We start from the raw sequence: 19,283 nt of genomic DNA, 5'->3' as shown, positions 1-19,283 counted from the left end.
AACAAAACCCAAACAATTCACCGGATGTATTTTGCATAAATGTTGCCATTATTCCGAGTTCCAGCATAACCCAGCATACTCTGTTTTATTATGGTGGTGTGAGCTTTGGAGATCAGAAAGTCTGTCTTGAGGTCAAAAATTTTTATGACTACAAACACAAACCTCAGCTCTGATTTACAGTAGAAATTTAAAACCAAAATATATTTAAATCTATTTCCTGATTTCATGGATGCTTTTTCACCTCAGAAGGCTGTATAAAAAAGTTCAGTGAGGGATACAAAGTAAAAACAGCATCTACACGAAAAGATTTTGGAAATATCTGCAGAAATAGTGTGAATGTGTGTTTGCTTGTATATGAGTACGCATGTTGCAGGGCAAAGAGAGTCAACTGCTGAGAGAACTGCAGATGACCTGTTGATCAAGAGTACAATTCATCCCTCATCTCAGCGCTGTCCAATATCCGGCCAGATCTCTCAAAAAGCTTGCAAAATGAAGAAACTTATATCTTGAGCATGGAACAGGATATATATCCACAGTCTCTATTCCAACTCCTGGTATAATATACAGATTTTGTCTACAGGAAGGCTTAGGATACCTACACCAGTTTCTCCACCCCTGCTTTCTTGGTCCCTTGATGATGCCGCTGACCAGGAAGCAGGTACAGCTACCTTTTCCCAGAACTTCCTAGACCACTTTTACAAGCACTGATCTGAATTGAGGATAGAAAGTGTTCTTGGAAGCAGATAAATAGCTCTACAAAGAATATATGGCATGTTTGCCTTATGTGGAAGACATCATTCATTCCAGTAGGTGAGAAAAAATTACCTACAAAATATTACTACATGCCTCTCCTGTCTAAGCTGCTTGGAGTAACTGCCATGCTGTGCATAAGCAGTTTCTATAAGGGCACAAAAAAATTTCAGTGCAGCTGTCCAGCCAAGTATGCATCATATTAACAGGTTTAATGAGGTTTTACATCAACAGTACCATGGAAAATACAGCAGAATCCTCCATTCCTTTCTGGGCTGTTAGAGTGCAATAAAGAATGAAATAACTGGTTGCAATAGCAAATGTTTTCCAGGATGAAGAGAATGGTCAATTTAGAACACAAATGCAAGCAGAATACAATACAGAAGGCACTTGATTAATGCTTTGTATATAAAAGTTAACAGAATTTTCTATGCTGTATTTCCCATTTTCTGTTTAATCGTAAAGTATATTTACAGCAGAAAGCTAAATATTCTCCTTCCATCCAACCAAGCTACGAGGAAAATTACTATGCAAGTAGAGTTTAAAGTTCTGGCATGCTGCTATTTGCTATGAATTATATGCAGTCTTACTATCTGACACCCTGTAAACCACTATTTTAAAATCAACATCAGCAGTAAATACATTTAATTACCAGAAGACCCACTACAGTTGCTTTGCTTAGTGTCAAGAAGTTTGATTTGCAAAAGAAACAGTTGGTGCTTATCTGTAGTTCTATTTGGCAGGAGAAGACAGGCCGCTGTTTCAAGACCTGTTCATCAGTTTTATATCGGATTTATTCAATCACTTGGATATCATGGGAGCAAGAAGAGGGCTTTCTTAGGCTTTTCTGAATCAACCATCTAGATAGCAAGCACAGGCGAACGCAGGACATGCTGGCTCAGTGCCACCACACCAACAGCCTCCAGAAGAACAGCTCCTGTAAGCTCTGTACTGGCAGCAGCAGCAGCCAGTGGCCAAAAGGGCTGGGAGCTCAGTGCTGGTAAGGAACAGCCACAGCCACCTTCATGCCCAGGGTCACCTCACAACCAGCTTTAATCACCCAGTCACCTCTTTGTTTCTGGCTAAAGAGAAGATATTTGATCATGAGTTCACAGGCAAGTTCAAACTTAGGCTTCTGGGCTTGCAGTGCAACGCCACGTTTGGTCGAGTACATGCATTTGCAAGTTGCAAAATAACTAGGATAAGAGTTTGTTCTTTTAGGAGTAATCCAAGAGCCTGCTTACAAATGTAACATGTTCAGGTACTTTGAAATTAGTATCAGGAATACTCTGTCCCAGAATACATTATTAAGCAATGGTTCCCCTGCTATTTTATGCAAGCTTACTCTACAGTCTAATACAGCCTTTGGAGAATTCTGTATTTAAAAGGTTTTGGCATATATCAGTTGGAAAGAGCTGACATGCTATGTTGCAGCTCAGGTTAAGTAATGCAAATCAGTCAGATCTGTGACCAAACAGATCTCTGTCATACTCATTGGTTCTGCATGATTTCTGAATTTTCACGGCATTTTGCACACATTCATAAGCAAACTGTCCATATTGCAACCTGAACAAAGGCTACGGAGTTGTGATCTTCTGGTACTTCAGCAGATTTGTCTCCCTCAGCTCCTGTCTGCCTGCAGAATCATCTGAGACATGTGCATAGTTCATTTTTGCAGCCTGTGATAATTTTTAGCCTGCTTACCTGAGAAAATAAGGTTTAAGAAGTTCTGCAGCCTAAGTGCAAACTTCTGGCCAGAGGGGGAGAGATCACAGTTTTAGGCAAGTTCTGTAAAGGTGGGTTTTGGGCAGGCAGGAGGCATTTTTAGATAGACAGCTGGTAAGCTTGAAAAGAAATTGAGGGAGTGGCTAATATCACCTTTAATTTGGCATCTGCAATGAAGACAGACACTAAAAACAGGTTTCATGAGTGCTCAGAGAACAACATCTTGGGTCTCCATCACTTCAGGCATTATGTGGTGCCTGAAGGATACAGCTGGAGGCATTGTGATTTGTTGTAAAATATGTTGTATAAGTTTTGTGTATTTCCAAAGTTTTAGTTTGTGTATTTATTTCAGTAAAAAGTTGTTGAGGACATTATTTCTCGAAGATTCTTTACAGCAGTAGCTTGACAAGATGCTCATAGCATGAGGAAGAACAACCTGACTGTAACAGTACCTAGACTGAGCTTGTGAGATCTTCCAAGCAGCAGTTTTGCTGTCTGCCACCAATCATGGTTCTCTCCCAGCTGTGGTGCTTCCCGCTTTCCTGTGTCCCACTGATTGAGCTTTAAATTGCACCCACCCTCTTCCCCAGTGTCTTACTCTGAATCACATTTTGTTGTTTTCCTAGCCTGATCCAACTGAAGGATGTTAAAAGAAAAAAAAACAAACAAACAAACACACATACACTGTGATGTTCTCCTTTCTTTTTATGAGATTTGGGGTCAAGTTGTTATTCCCATTTGCATTTTTTAATTTGTTTTCCTGGGTGTTCGCATTTATTCCCAGGATCTAGATATCTAAGTATATATACTGTCAATGGAACCCATTGCTGCATGTAAGATAAAAACTCCCCTCGTACTTCAACTTGCAGAGCAGATGAGTTCTTTCCATCCCCAGTTCAGACTGCATAGCAATCTCATGTTTTAAACCTAGTGACTCTGTTCCAGTCCTGAGTCTCAGCCAAATAACAATTATAACCTTTGCTTCTCACTTCAGATTGTTATTAAATTGTATTAGTCCTCAGAGTCACCATGAGCCTTCGGGTTTGAATGGGCTACATCTATATTTACTATCACCCTTTGTTTATGGTATTGCAGTCAGCTTTCAATGTGCATGACAGTTTCCCTTTCCAACTCCATTTGAATTAATCTTGAGATCACAATTTTGTGCAACACCGTAATTAAAGGCGGGAGTGCAATCCAAACAGAGCATCTACAGCTTTTCCTTCACCCATGAATGTTGTGATTCTATTTTTAAAAGCAGTTAATGACTGTGGCAAAGTGTCTTCCTTCCAAACTAAGGCTGCTTGTTCCTTGTAGTTCTTTTATACATGAAGAAGAGAGGAGCCAGACCCAGCAAGTGTAAGCAAAGGAAGGTACCACAAAATGCCTTTTTGATCTCTGTCATTCATGATAGCGTCAGAGTGTCATCAGTGTCAAATCATAATTCAGGAACAGCCCCTAGCACCTACTGTAGACAGCAACAGCTGGGATGAGGAAGAGTTATCTCTCAGCCCAGCACTGCATGCATTTAGACAGATCAAAATACCTTGCCTTACATAAATAGCAGGCAAAACACAGAAATGTGAAACTTACACCCTCCATTGGGCTATTCATTATTGTATTCCATGTTCTTTTGCACTCGTTGTGCTTGTGATCTGACATGCAGTCAGGCTCCAACACTTAGATTAGACTGCCCTAGAGAGAAAAATGTACAGGACAGCCTCATCAGAAAACATTGCACCAGCGGCCACTCCTGGTATTATGTGTTAATCTAGTTTGGGAGGATAGTAAAATTAAATTTGCCTTATATTTTCTATACATAAAACAAGCTTGCATGGATAAAATAGCTTTGGATCATTAACGAAGTGCTGCATATGCCGTCTGCTGAGGCAACAGCTGAGTTTGTTAACAGACCCAGGCTAAACAGACTAAACGGCACTTTGTACCTTGTGTATCAGACACAAAAAGAAGAGTCTGCTCCCACTGGTCTCATTGTACCTTCTTTCAGGGTTTTGATATACTTTATCTTGATCCCATTAAAAAAATCTTAATCCTGGCCAATAAATGTTTTTTAGAAGAGCTAAAAGTACTTTATCAGCTTTCCCCTTGCTTTTCTTTAGCAATCACACAGTTACAGAGTGAATGAGACATGCTGCAGAGGGATTAACTACTTTGACCTGGTCAAAAAACTGTAGAGTTACAGGTGGGATTTTAATACCTGTCTCTTCTCAGAAACAATGATACTATGTCTGCTCACCCTCCGGATCACACGTGCTTGGTTCACATTATCCATGGGATCAGTAATTCATGGGATTCTCCCACTATCGTCTTCTCCCCCCCCCCCTTCATAAGGTATTTGTCAGTATACACATTTAAACTGGAAAACATAGCCTGCCAATAGCCTCGAAGTGTTCCTTGTAACTCAGAATTGTGCTGAGGAGCTGAAATTATGGATATAAACAAAAATCAGGCAAATCAACATTGGGTCAGAGTTTTCACAGATAAAATTACCATTGCAGACCATACTTACAATCTTTAGTAAAGAATCTTCCTCCTAATATTACTGAGGCTCTTTGTCAGAATTGCCAGCCTCTTGTTACATCTTTTGCCCTTTATAACTAAGAAAACTTTGAAAAAGTTGCAGAATCTATGAAAATATGATCCTAAGCCATATAAAATACATGGAACTGAGAACAGAAACACTCTACTTACTGACCAAAAAAGTCATATACAGACACGGTTCTTGCTAACTGCCTAGTGCCATCTATTGATGAAAGAGTAAAAGTTGACGGTATTTGGAGCAACATGTATGCATGCAACGACCTTCAGCTACACAACACAGGAGGGGGGAACTGCCTGCAGAGCCTTCATGGTACTTCTGCTGAGATTGGGCTTTATGCCTGTTCCTCTTCCCAGGCTCAGAAGAGGAGCTGCAAAAGGCAGGAGCTGTGCTTGTGCTCCCCACATGGTGGCATTTCCCCCTTATGCTCAGTGTCAGTAGGAAACGGAAAGGTTTGTCCTTACCCGGGATCCATGTCAGATGGTAAAGGCTTTTCTGACTCCATACAGGAGAGAACTGTAGCCATCTAGCTGCGCTTCATTTCTCATGAAGTATTCCCATAGCCAGGAAAGAAACATTACAGGTCAGAACTAGTTCCAGATTAGGAAACCTGTTTAAGACTCTGTGAGCTAGCTATCGGTGGAATTCCAAAAACCATCCAGCCACTCAATACAGCACCACCTGTTCAACACCTCCATTTAATTCTTTTCTTGACACCTCAGTGTGACTGCTGCCCTGGTTCTGGTCAGAGACAATGAATGCCTTCACTGGATTGTTAAAGCTTCCAATCAGAAAAGTTTTATTTACCTGTTAACAAGGGAGAAAAGAAAATGTTTTGGAAAGAGAAGTGTTAAGGCTGTGGGATTTCTGGTGTAGATGTGTAAAACAACAGTAGGAGCTATTTAATTCACAGCTCTTCCATTCCATCTCCATCGCACTGCAGGACTTGTTTACTGTTGCTGGAGATAGTCATTTGCAGCAGAAAGCTACAGACAGCTACACAATGGTAGTTTTGCCTATGTGAAAAGATAATAGGCCTGGAATAAACTTTAAATGATAAATTCTAGAGCAAAGAGACAATTTTGCCATAACATAAGGCAGTATTCAGGGACTCAAGGCTTTGGGAAGTTGTAAACTAGGAGTGAATGTGCATGACTGTATTGCTTTAAGGTCCATAATTTTGTATAATAAATAATTATGCAATAACTTTTCTCTCTGAAGCAAAGTTATTGCTCCCAGAGTGTCGCAGGCATGGGTGATTAATTGGACCTGTCAGGTAACCACAGGGGCATAGGAGGCAGCAGTCCAGGGCACGATCTGAGAGGCAGTGCAAGTCTCCTGTGAGAGAAAGATATTGATAGTCATTGAACTGGCAATGCACTCTGAGTGATCAAGAAAGCTGAAGAATCACGTCAGGTTAACCTCACCATTGCAGTATCTAGACCCATGCAGAAAATTAGCATGGAAGCAAAGTAAACAAGGCAAGGGCACAGAGTCAGATGAAACTCTTTCTACAGCAGCCACATCGGACATCTGCAGAGTGGGAACAGAGCAGTGGATGAGCTCTCCTAGTCCTCCACCAACCCAAGTGATTGAACATTTACCAAACTTCTTAAAACTGCAGCCAAAACACACTGAACCTTTCCACTCGAATAATAAGGCCCTTGCTACTAATTAAAAACCTTAACCTATTCAGGGCTAGCTTATTCCTACCCAATCTGTGTGCACCGATAAAATACAGCAGATACTTCTTTTCGGAGCTTTTAATTCTGCTTCTTTGAATCACATTACAGGCTCTCAGCAGGTATGAGAGTCCTGTTGGGCTAGACACCCCACTGGGATCATCCATAACAAAACTGTCTCCAAGTTTTAGTGATGTGCTACACACAACATCATATATTTCTAGAACAGGGTCAAAAGGAGCAGTTGACAAGGCAGAATTGTTTAATAAGGCTTTCATTCCAGAAAAATAAGAGAAAGCAGTTCCTCATATCTCTGTTTCCATATAATAGCTACTTTTGGATAATGATAAGAGTAGGGTAAAATATTGCTAATGATTCAGAACAAAGTTAAAAGGGCTTGTGTAGGTTGGAGGGAAGAGAATGCACTGAACTTTAAAAGATACTTAATACATCCATAAATAAGCTAATATTATATGCATTTTGTGTAGACTCTTACAAGGAGCACTAACAAGAGAGTAGTGACTCATAAGAAAATAAAAACTAAAAAAGACAAAAATACACATTTTCTCTTCCCTGACCACTCTTCCCCCTCTCCCCCCAGTCTCATAAAGATCAGGAGGATGTCCTAAAATTGTACCCTCCACAAAAATCCTTCTTTAGCAAATGAAAAAGTCTTTAAAATGTTCCTAATGCTAAATTTCTTTGCTATGTGTTTTTTTCTTGTTAATGAATACCATGATATCCATAATGTATATTGTTTTCTTTATATGCATCAATTACTAGTTGAATTGATCACTAATGTTTAATCGGTATATTCTTGGTTTTACAATGGCTTTTCTCCCAAGCAGTGATTTTTAAAAGCAATAATTGAACATCTAGAGCCTCCCAAAATCCAGTGCTTTAGCTAAAACCGAAAATTGTCCCCTATATTTTTCCCTCAGTCACAGCATAGAAAAAGAGAAAAAAACATTGGGAGAGGAGGGGAAGGAAAATCAGAAGAAATATGATAAGGACTGATGCTGACAGAGGAATCCCTGGGTTCCCATTTCCTCTGAGTGCTCTCTATTTCGTTTCATTCATGTCTATATTTTACACAGTATGAAGCCAGTGAGCAGCCCTTGGAGCCAAGCAGGAAAACCATGGGGTTATCCCAGCTATTCAGCAACAACAGAGCTCTCTTTGTCTTCTGATTCCTGTGAAGCACTTATTATTTCATGGGAAGCAGAGCAACTTCAACAGGAGGGATTTAATTTGTTCTCACTGGTATGCTATCACTCCACAGCCTGGGCCAGATGGTTTGCGGGGGGGGGGGGGCGGAAGGGAGGAAGAACTTGAGTTGCTTCAGCAGAAGAGGGCACTCCTTCATGTCCCAGGGCAACATTTTAGTACTAGATAAATCAGGGTGCTCTCTTTTAATTTGATTTTTAAGGTAAAAGGGGACTAACCAATGTACTTCCTCTGCAACCTCACTGGGGATCACCTATCAGATTAGCTACACTAGGGGACACATACAGAGAAGTAGTAAGTTTGGGGTTTTCCTGAGGTTGATGGGTGAGATGGAAAACGAAAAACTCCCTTCCAGAAAATTCAAGAGTTCATGTCTGGGTGTGCACAAAGAGCTGGGAGGAGAAACAGCCGGGACAGATGATCCCAAATGACTACAGGGATATTCCATACCATATGGCATCATACTCAGCAATAAAACTAGTGGACTATTGCTTAAGGACTGGCTGGGCATCAGTTAGTTGGTGGTGAGTAATTGCTTTCATTTGCATCACTTGTCTTTCTTGCGGTTTATTTCTCCTTGTTATTTTCCATTATTATTATTATTAATAATAATACGCGCAGGTTGGACGTAGCCTTGGGTGATATGGTTTAGTGTGAGGTGTCCCTGCCCATGGCAGGAGGGTTGGAACTAGATGATCTTAGGGTCCTTTCCAATCCTAACCATTCTATCATTCTATGATTCTGATTATTAAACCATTCTTGTCTCAAACCAAAACCCATGAGAGGCCGTGTGGTGCTTAGTTGCCAGCTGGGGTTAAACCATGACAGTAGTTTTTGTTGTCCAATGTGGAACTCAAGCGGTTTCAGATAGTAACAGACTGACCAGAGCATATTAGAAGGGATTTATATGTGCTAACAGTTGTGGGTCATGATATTGATTCATGTTTTCTCAATATTAGTTTATCTGATCTGCACCACCCCTCTTTTTTTTTGCTGTACATGTTAAAGATTGGTGTTGGCTTTTGCAGTTTGCTGTGCTCTGCAGTGATTAGTGATGTTTTGCCTGGAGGAGTTGTTATTAAAACACTGACCTTGAGCTTAATCTGGTATTTGGGCTCTGTACTGAAGCCATTACTGTACTTTGGATATCATTTTATGGAGACAATTGGGGCCAGTAGTCAAGAATTAGAGGGTAAGGAAGCCTGGCAGCTAGGATCACTTGCTAAGGATAAGATCATTGACAAAAGGACTGGAAAAAAGGCAGGAGTCCTCAGTCTTTGCCAGCAATTTCTGTCAAGCATGAAGGACAGATATTCCTTCAAGGAAGAATCTTGCAAATTCATGAAGCAAATGGACTGGTATTGAGGAAAGTATCCAGTATCTGAGGAAAACAGCCATGTTGGAGATGATCGGTAACAACCTGAATAATGACCAGGCATCCTAAGACCCAGATGAGATCCCACATGGAGTACTCTATACATTTTTTGGTGTCCCCAACAGAAAGACATAGAACTGTTGGAGCAAGTCCAGAGGAGAGCCATGAGGATGATAAGGGGGCTAGAGCACTCCCATACAAAGACAGGCTAAGAAAACTGGGACATGGATTCTGGACCACCCTCCATCACACAGTTTCTGTGATCCTGACCAGGACATTTAAACCCAGGTGCTCACTGCCAGGCACTCACTGTGCCTAACATCCTCTGGTTAGCCACCATGAGAACCACAGCCAGGGGCCAGGCTTGCAGAAACACCAAATGCTAACATCTGCCACTTTGTTCTTCCTACCATACATCATCTCATCCGCTAATACTCTGTCACTCTTTTTTGATCTATCAACAAGATGGGTCTTTCTGTGGGAATACTGTATTTAACTTCACTAAAAAGAGTGTATATAACAATGGGTTAGAAGTCTATTAGTCCGGCTGGAGCCTTGTTTAGGCTGAGTAATACAGAGCAGTGCTGAGAAAGGCTTATGTTACCAAGCTAAGAGTTAAGGCTAAGTGCTGTTGACCTAGACAGTAGTTGCATATAGTGTTACAGATGTTAACCTACTTCTAGCAGTTGTTTGCAAGCTGAGACAGCTCCAGATATGAGAAGGCACACAGCACCAGGTCTGTTGTATGTATCCATATGTCACACATAATCCCATTAAATCAATGGGAGAATAAGTAAGGCAGTCAATTGAGATTAATTAGGTACATAAGAGAAGCTTCATCCAGGGAAAAAAAAGGCTCCACTGGTTATCAGCTGCCCAGGAGTTTGCCACCGTTGTGCTGCTTATTGCATTGCCTGGGTTAAGGAAGATGCAGTGACAGTATTGACCGAACTGTGTGTGACAGATCAAACTTCCTGGCAGAGGTAGCTTTGAAGGACAACCATCGGCAGAGTAAATGCAACCATAAAATTATAAAATTCCTGATGTAATCCCTGGTTTAAGCTTTGGTTCTGTTAGGCAAGTTCTGATTGCCCTTGCAGTGACAATGAAAGCAAAAAGAGAAACTCTGCTCTCAAGCAGTTTAATGCCTCCACCAGAGCCTAGGTATGCAGCTCATCTCCAGCAGACTTTCAAAGGTGTCTAGAAGCCCCAGGGTGAAGGCTGGCACTTAGTAGACAGACAAATAAGCATAAACAGGTTCTAATAAAACTCCCATTGAAAAGCAGATACTTAGTCTGCTCTGGCATTTCTGAATAACCCAGCAGATGCTGATCTGTATCTTCGTAAGTTTTTTAAAACACGTAGCTGCTTCTGCCTCCTTTTAAACTGCTCACTTCAATATACCGCCCCTAACACAGTGCAATAACTATAAATTTACTACTAGCTATGAACTGCTCAAACCTGGACTAATGAGCAAACTTTCAAGTCCCTGCTCCTTATGCAAGAAACAAATGTTACAGAGCAAATTGCCAGATTTCTTGCACTAATGATAAATACACAGGAGAGGGGGCTGTAAGACCAGATTGATTTTAACTAGAGGAGCCTTGCAAAGCTAAACACATGCAATGGCCAAAGGATGGTTGAAATAATGAGAAAATAGCTTGAACTTGAATGTCAGCCATTTTTTTTAAATGTTTCTAAGTAGTTTTGATTTATAGATAGCCAAGACATAAGGACTCTAACACCAGGGAATGCTCTTAACCTTACCTGTACATTCCAACTGCCGAACTATGTCTTACAAAGCCTCTTGGCTGCTTTGTGTGTCATAAACACCTTCTAGGGCTATGACATCAGCATGGCATAGGTACTGGTGAATGCAGAAGGGGTAGCCAAGTGGAAAACAGGCTCCTGGAACTTCTTGAAAGATGGGAGCTGGAGAGCAATCAGGATAATTGTACATTCATCCAGTAAACGCATGGGCTTAGATAAAAAAGAAAAATAACTTCCCTTCTGTAATATGTCTGTCCTTGTCACTTTGTTGTGTGCACAAGGTTTGTTACAGGTTGCTCTTCCTTAGACTTTTTTAAATTTAATTTACAAAGACTATAGCAATAATGGTTGCATTCCCCCAAAAGTTACAACTTTTGTAAGATTATCTCTGATCTGATCACAGTGGCTCAAACGTTGCACCATGAGATAACTTTCCGAAAGATAGTCTAAAAGCTGAATCAAGATGGCTTCAGCAGATTTAAACACAGAAATCCACTACAAATGCTCCCTCAATTACAAAAGAACTAGTAGAAAAAGCTCCCAGCAGCATTTACCAGGAGTACCTATCACGGCTTACAAATAAACAGACCTGTTGTTCAAAAATATATGAGCTGATGTTTCGTTTCAAACATAGAGGGTACTTTCTCTTGTTCAGACACAGTTTGTTTTCTTAAACTGAGCTTTCAGAGACTATCATCTCTTCTGCAGTGCCTGACTTACAGACTCTGTTGCAGCCTTGGCATTGCATTTCAGGTGCCTCCGACACCATTATCAGGGCTAAAACACATATTTCAGATCACTTTTGCTAATATTTATGATGTGCTTGGAACCTCAGATACTCTGTCTTCAAAATCAGAAAAGCCAGACATTCAAATGTCTTTTTCTATAGAAAATCAACCCCATGAAACTGTATTTTTTGCAGCTTTTATCACTTTATCCTCTATGGTAATGAGAAGCTGGTACTCTTGATTGAAGGGCTAGGCCAACAACTAATTCATGGAAGCGTTTCTGATTTTTTTCTACCTTAGAGTGAATACCTCAGGATTTTTTGCATTTTTTTCCTGGAGACCAGTAATAACATGGTTTCTTTCTATCTGACCATTATATTTTTCAGCCTGTGGATACTTATAATTCATGATGCATAATTGTGAGACCATCTGAATAACGGATATTTAGCGTCAGTGAAATTCTATTCATAGAAAGGTAGTCCTGGACCTGCTCTAGAGACTGGCAGAAGTGAAAAAAAGTGGGCTCCTCCTACCCCACCCCTAAACAGGGACTTAGATGAGAGGGGTTGACTCGCCTTCCTGTGCAAGGTACCTTTTTTATGGCTTAGGGGAAACTCAAGACTAGACCAAATGCCTCCCTTTTAGATGACCAGTGTTAAATGAAATGAAACTCCTGTTCAGGGCTAAGTCCAATCTTGCTTGAACTGAAAACTTCCAGACATTTTTTTTTTGGTAACCTAGGTAAATTTTCGCTCTTTTTCCCTCCCAAGCCCATATTATAAGATGAGACAAGCTATGTCTCTGAAGGATTGACTAAAGCAGATGCCATGGTTATCTTCATTTAAAAAAAACAGTGGGAAGAGGAACTGTACCCAGCTTTTACACAGTAGGTGACTTATTAGATAGCTCACTCAAGATGTGGGGGATCCACATCAAAGCGTTTCAGTGGGAAACAGAAGAGCAGGCAGCCAAAGCTGCTGTCCCTGACAGCGCAATGACTGTGAGTAAAGCTCTGTTAAGCTGCAGTTTTGATGAGACCAAGAGATCATACAGTGCGATTAAGACAATCAAATACACCACAAGACAGTCAAGGATACAGATCTTTTATTAGTATTTGGTCTGGGACATAACTGAAGACATTGGAACTGTTGTGAGCTGCAACTTGCCTTTCTACATCAGGGTGAGTAAATTCCTTAATTCCTCCCTGTCTGCATTTCTCAGTTTGCAAAATGGTTTTGAAAATGTGGGACCATCCTGGCTGTGCTTATACCGCTTGAAAGAGTAAATTTCAGACAACTGAAGGCAGGACAAGCTGTGGCTCCTTTCACACCTTTCACACCATCTCCCCACCTCCCAAGTCAGCAGCAGTGTAGGTGAAGCCCATAGAGTGCTTGTCCCAGGGGCCTCTGAAAGATACATGCTGGCTGCCCTGAGCTGAGCTGGCTTTCTCTCTGATGAAAGAGAGCCTTCTGTGACTGGCTGCTGAATATACCAACATTTTTGCTGTCAGTTTCTCATCTCAGGTTCCCTACTCTTTATGAAGTCCCTGTCATAACACCCAATATAAACTGCACACAGAAGATGTTTGCAGAAAAATGTAAAGTCTTGTAGTATCCAAAACCAGTCCTGAAATCTCTTGCATGCAATTTCCTGGCACCTAATCTATGAGATCCCTAACAGATACAACCAAATGAGGCATTATCTCCTGTATTAGACCAGCCGGTAGAGCTGCAGAAAACAAGCAAGCTTTCGGCACAGAAGCCTTTCTTACCATTTCAGGAAAAAACTCCTAATTCGGAGTAAAGAAAGGCTTGTGTATCCCAGACAGAGGCATCTGCCTGAGCCCAGAGGAAGGGCTGTGTGCCCAAGGCTACCAGCACTGCTCAATGGGTTTTGCTGCTGTATCAGTCAGCCTCACAAAAGGTATTATGTCTTCTTCAAAAATTGCTGCATCTATACCCTTAGACTATCACAATTACAACAGTGTTACCATTTGTATAAAATAACCCCCTAAATAATCCCACAAACAGAGAGCAATTTATTCACTGCTTCGGCCACCTTTTGTCTCTCAGTGAATGTAATCCTGTTCCCTATTGCCTATGTCTCCATCCCATGGATGCTAAGGGAGCATCACAGGAAATTAAGTTTCTTTTTGGAAACCCACCTTCAGTGATAATGAAGGGTTTGTTTTCCTCCCTCCTCCAAATAGTGGTCTGTTTAACCTTCAGCATTTTTAGACGATTCTTGCATTAAGGAGAGGAAGAAAGAAAGAAGGGAGGAAGATAGGAGGGAACAGTAAGGACTGTGCTACCGGGGCTCGTGGTTTATTTATATAATGCGTGCTGTGCAACAGTCCATCTAGCCCATTGTGGTCTTGCCAAAAGTAGTCCTAAAAGATTGCTCAGAGTAGAGTAAGAACAGGACAAGTATGTGCAATGCCTACCTCTAATGCTCTTCCAGACATCAACTATTTCCAGCCTGGGGACTTTCAGGGCTAGATATAGCTTCTATGCATTTAATATTTCCTCAGTGAACTTTTTCCAGCTTCCTTTTTAATGTCTACCTCTTTTGGTTGATACGTTAGTTCCAGATCTCGCAGTGGAACGTATCACCTCCTTACTTTACATGTACATACGTCGAATTTCATCTGCCACTTTGTTGCCAGCTCACTGAGTCTCGTGAGAAGTCTTCCTGCATCCCACAATTAACCTTACTGCCTTAAACATATTCCGGTCATCTACAATTAATCTTTGTCATTGATTGAACTATGGTTGTCTATGAACATGTTGAACAGTAACAGATCTCCTAATAAAGTTTTCTATCTTTTCTGTTCTACAGTAACTACCTAATCACTGTATTTTAGATGTCTGGTCTGCTGCTAAACCAGAATACATATGGCGGTCAAAGTAAAAGGTGGCAAAGAGTATGTAAGAAGGCATGCAAACATGGGAGCAAGGTGAGATGACAAGTTTGATATGAACTAGGCTCTCTCCCTGTACTTCCAAGGATAACTTCTGCAACTTCGGAGTGCATCTAACTACCTGGGGTCAGAAAAAGAGCATTCTAGCCTGATTATTGGGAAAAAAAAAATCTTGAGGAAACCTAGTTCTCCACCTTCTGAACTGGTCTGCACACCCTCTGGGCTTACAGAGTGACAGAAGCTCAAGTCCACTGAAGGATCCACAAAGCAGCACAGCCGGGCCAGCCTGGGTCTGCACCTTAACACAGCTGCTGCTCACATGTGCTGAGCTGCTGAGACTCTTTGTATGCTCTGCGTGACAGCAGAGTCCCACTTCCCTGCCACATGCAGTTGCCAGGAGAACAGCTTTGTGGTGATGTGCTAACATGCTCTTCTCACTCAGAGTCAGAAGGTGCCTTGCCCACAGCACCCCGGCAGAGACCTTCCTGGGTAGCGTGGTTGCAATGGCTGGGCTCCCACCATTCCTTGCCTCACATGTACGGCATGTCCCCTCCCTTCTCCATCCTGAGCTCTTCTCCATTGCTGGCGATTATGAGCTGAAAAATTCCCCCTGGCAGCTGGTTTCAGCGGAGCTGGAAAAGCTCTAGACAAGAACATCGTACCTCACTGGCTGGCATCCCACAAGTGTGTGCATCTGATTCTAACTTTTTTTCCCAGGCAGCTCGTTTTCCTTTCCTTCCCACCCCCAGTCCAAAAGAAAAGTCGTCAGAGCTTGTTCTACCTAGCTGGTCACTTAAACAGACACCAGCCGTGCTCACAGCCCAGACGCATGAATGCTTATGTAGGGACAAGCCTAACACCCGTGTTTTTTATCAGGATACGAAAGATATGTTGTACCTGCTGTGCTGCCCCACTCCATTGCCACCAGTGGTAAGTGCCATTTACTATCAAATGCCCTGTTCTCATCCTCACTACCCTCCACGTCCTCTGCTAGCCTTTGTCAAGGATCCTAGTCAGGGTATTCTCCTGGGCACAACAATTACACTGGCATTCCTGGGAGTGAAAAAGTCCTCTCAGGCAACCAGTCTTGTTCTGGAGAGCAAGGACATACAGAAGATATATAGAGAATATAAGGATTGCAGGGGGGCAGGTTTTGGACCAGTATTCATTTCTTGGTTCCATATGCACTGCTGAAACAGAAAGCAGAGCCCTTGCCCTGGGATGCCTTAAGGATTGCATCCATCTAAACTCTTCATATAGCTGAGGTTTTAAAACTCCTGTTGGACCAGAAGAGAAGACAGGGTGGGCCTGGGAGGCCCTTCAGGAGGGGTGACAAGTCCTGGTTTTCCCAGGGAGCCTGTGGTGCTGCAGGAGGCAGCTAAGGGAGTGGATGCCTGGGCAGAGCTCACCATGACTCCTGGGGGCTGGAGCAGAGGAGCATGGCTGTGCCTGCAATCACGGGAGGTTTCTCCAGAGGGTCAAACTTGTAAAGGTGTTAAGCCTATATCCTGCTCTATTTTCGTGTTAAATGATCCACTTCAGGCTATTCCAGAGTTGCTCAGCAACTCTTTTGTCAAAGCAGCTGGTGTGATGTCTGCACCACCCTGAAGGCGTGAAGCCTTCAGGGAAGCTCCTCTCTGCAGTATCAGGGACATCTTTTTCACCTCAGCTTCTGTGGGAGAAAAGAACAAAGTAATTTTGGGAACTGAATAACAACAAGTTTTGTCTCTCCAGGAATAGTGTGCAGATCTCCTGACTTGCTACCCTGAGGAGAACACTCACAGAGCCACAGCCATCCAACGCTTACCCTGCACATAAACCCAAAGGAGGTGTTCACAGCCGTGTTAGGGGGACTGGTCATCTCTGGCTGGTCCAGTACTGAGTATACTGTTCAGAGTGGTACCAGGTGGGTTGCCCTGGAAAATAAGAGGAACCCCACAGGTCTCTGGGCCTTGGGCTTTCAGGGGAACAGATAGGTTTGCAAAGCAAGAACTCACCACATGGAAGTACAGACAGGTCCTGAGGAAAACTCCCGAGGAAGAACAAACACCACAAAATCCCGAGTTTCTTCTACCAGCACCAAAGAAAGGCTGGTACTGGCAGAGGTCAAACAGAGCTAGTTCTGTGGGTGGCAGGTTCACTGTGTTTCTCTGTGCTAAATAGGAATTTTGTGGATCAGGGTTAAGAGGAGTATCTGGTAGATACAAAAGCACTCTTGAGTCCTGCTGATCATTTTAATGCAGCATAAAGACTGCGACAGACACAGGTACTTGCGTCCAGATAGACATAGGACATGCACAGTGGTATTTGTCTAGACTCATAAAGCAATTTGAGATTTCTTGAGAGCTATTACATTGAAAGTCTTGACAAAGCTCTGAATTACAAACCCGTTTTCTTTACATTTCTAAATAAAATAACAGCATCACTTAGTGAAATCATTTCAAGCAATGTACCTAGACTCAGACTGATCTCTGTATGACTGTAGTAAAGTTAAACAGGGCATAACTCTAACTCTCAGACTCCTTTAGTAAATTAAGATAAGCTATAGCTATGTTTCTTTCCAATGCTTAAGCAATATAACAATTAAGAATTGTTAGCACTGTTTCTTCCTACGTTCTCTCCTTCCAGTGATGTAGTGATATTAAAAAAAAAAAAAATACCCCAAACTAAATCAAAACAAAACAAAACCATAAAATAACACTAGTTGTTTGGTAAATAAAAACTTAGGTAACCATGCCTGCTCTACAGGTAGAAAGAAAAAAAAGTAGTTTCTTCACTGCTCTACACTGAAGTAGATCAAATCCATTTACCCATGTTTCTACTTGGCTACCCCATGGCTCTCCATCTTGGCCTTATATTCAAAACATATTCAGATATTTTTACTACAGACATTTATTCTTCTATTCTGTGGCTATAAGTACACCACACATGAATTTAGGTACAACAGTAGCACTGAATTTCACAAGGAATGGGAAAACTGACAGAAAACTCACATTACTCACCACCAAGTCTCTTCCAAATGATCTGGCAAAAGCCTTCCACATTTTATGTCACTAAATAGAGAAGCCAAACGTTTTGAAGTTTCAGCCACTAGGGACCCCCAGCCACGTGAATATTCCTGGAATGTCATTTGACTGGTTATACCAAATGTGTTTTTTTCTTTGTCCCTGAATAGAGCTTCTCCTTTAAATAAAATAGTAAAAAAGAATCATCATTCTTTTAAAAAAATCTTCTAAAATGAAATATTAAAATTTTACTCTTTTGTGTGCTTTTGGGGATGTTTTGCTGAATGGAAAATGAAATAGAAAATCCCCTACAAAGCAGAAAACACCAGGGCAAGGGGATGCCAAGGACAAATGACTGAAAATCATCTATCAATCATATCTGAACTGATGCATCTTCCTAAAAATGCACTAAGAGTGGAAAAATAATAATGGAAACTATCCCGCTCTGTACAAATCTGTAGGGAAAAAAAAAAAACAAACCAAACCCACACCACCACCAAACCAAGAAGTAATCTCCCCTTTAATTATACCTGCAGCAGGAAAAGCAAGGTGTAGTGCTTGCTGCCTGTGCCATGTGAGCAGTGATTTAGAAATGGTTCACCAATAGACTCCAGACCATCTCACATATGTGCACACATTATCCACTGTGGTGCTTAAGTCTTTCCCATTACAGAGTAAAGGGAGGTGATAGAGCTTCACCCTATCCCCATTTAGATGCTGGCCCTCTCTGAGCCACCCCCTCCCCGCCCTCCCGTACGTGGGAAGCCGATGCTTGCCACAGGGGAATGACCTAGAGGCTGATCTTACAAAGCAGGAAGATGGGAAGGTCCCCAGTTAAGAAAACATTATAGGAAATTCACATCTGAAGAAAATGTGAAAGATCCACTGAAAGAAAAAGGACTGAAAGAATGTTTTTTTTAAACCCCATTAGCTTCAATGAGAAGTAATATGTGATTAAAGGTAAGTACATAATTTTGTGAATAAGAATTTTTTAATGACCCTTAAATCTACAGCAGTCTCATCAACATTATCTAAAGTGGTGGAACCAGAAATTATTTCTGGTAATCTGAGGCTAAATTACTTGAAAATTAAACTGTATGATGAGTAAGGGACAACGTTAACATGTAATTTTCTATACAAGTTAAAACTTAATTCTCTATACATGTTAATATAATTCTCTAACATGAATGTTAGAGATCTACAGTTTCCTCTCTTTCTGTCAGTCAAAACGGAACCTAAATCTTCACCTCACACACACAAAATCCTTAAGGGTCTTTATTACTGCTAAACTACTTGAAAATTGAACTTTATGATGAGCAAGGGACAATGATTCATGTTAGAGATCTCTAGTTCCCTCTCTTTCTGTCAGTCAAAACTGAACCTAAGTCTTCACCTTACACACACAAAATCCCTCAGGGCTTTTATTATTGCCCATTTTTATTACTTTATTTGTAGTTTTTATTTTCTTCTTAAAACTAGGTAGAAGTTACCTAGTAACTATATTTGCCCAGATCAAGATTTAATAAAACCCTCTTAAAAAA

The 19,283-nt window shown here is 41.4% G+C and overlaps 1 long non-coding RNA gene across 1 annotated transcript; it reads right to left on the bottom strand.

The window, feature by feature from the left end:
* Nucleotides 1-5,862: 5,862 nt before the first annotated feature.
* LOC130599135 (uncharacterized) lies at nucleotides 5,863-18,326 on the bottom strand. Its single transcript, XR_008972167.1, has 3 exons — nucleotides 18,273-18,326; nucleotides 17,740-17,920; nucleotides 5,863-6,373 (listed from the first exon to the last, which is right to left on the bottom strand). It is a non-coding gene; the product is annotated as an uncharacterized LOC130599135 (long non-coding RNA).
* Nucleotides 18,327-19,283: the final 957 nt, after the last annotated feature.

This window comes from Pezoporus wallicus, unplaced genomic scaffold, assembly GCF_028554395.1.
Source record: "Pezoporus wallicus isolate ANWC-B61680 ecotype Strahan unplaced genomic scaffold, APGP_CSIRO_Pwel_v1 contig_3817, whole genome shotgun sequence".
In the NCBI taxonomy this organism is placed as follows: domain Eukaryota; kingdom Metazoa; phylum Chordata; class Aves; order Psittaciformes; family Psittacidae; genus Pezoporus; species Pezoporus wallicus.
Note: the sequence above shows the minus strand (reverse complement) of the source record. Positions and strands in the feature narration are given on the sequence as shown.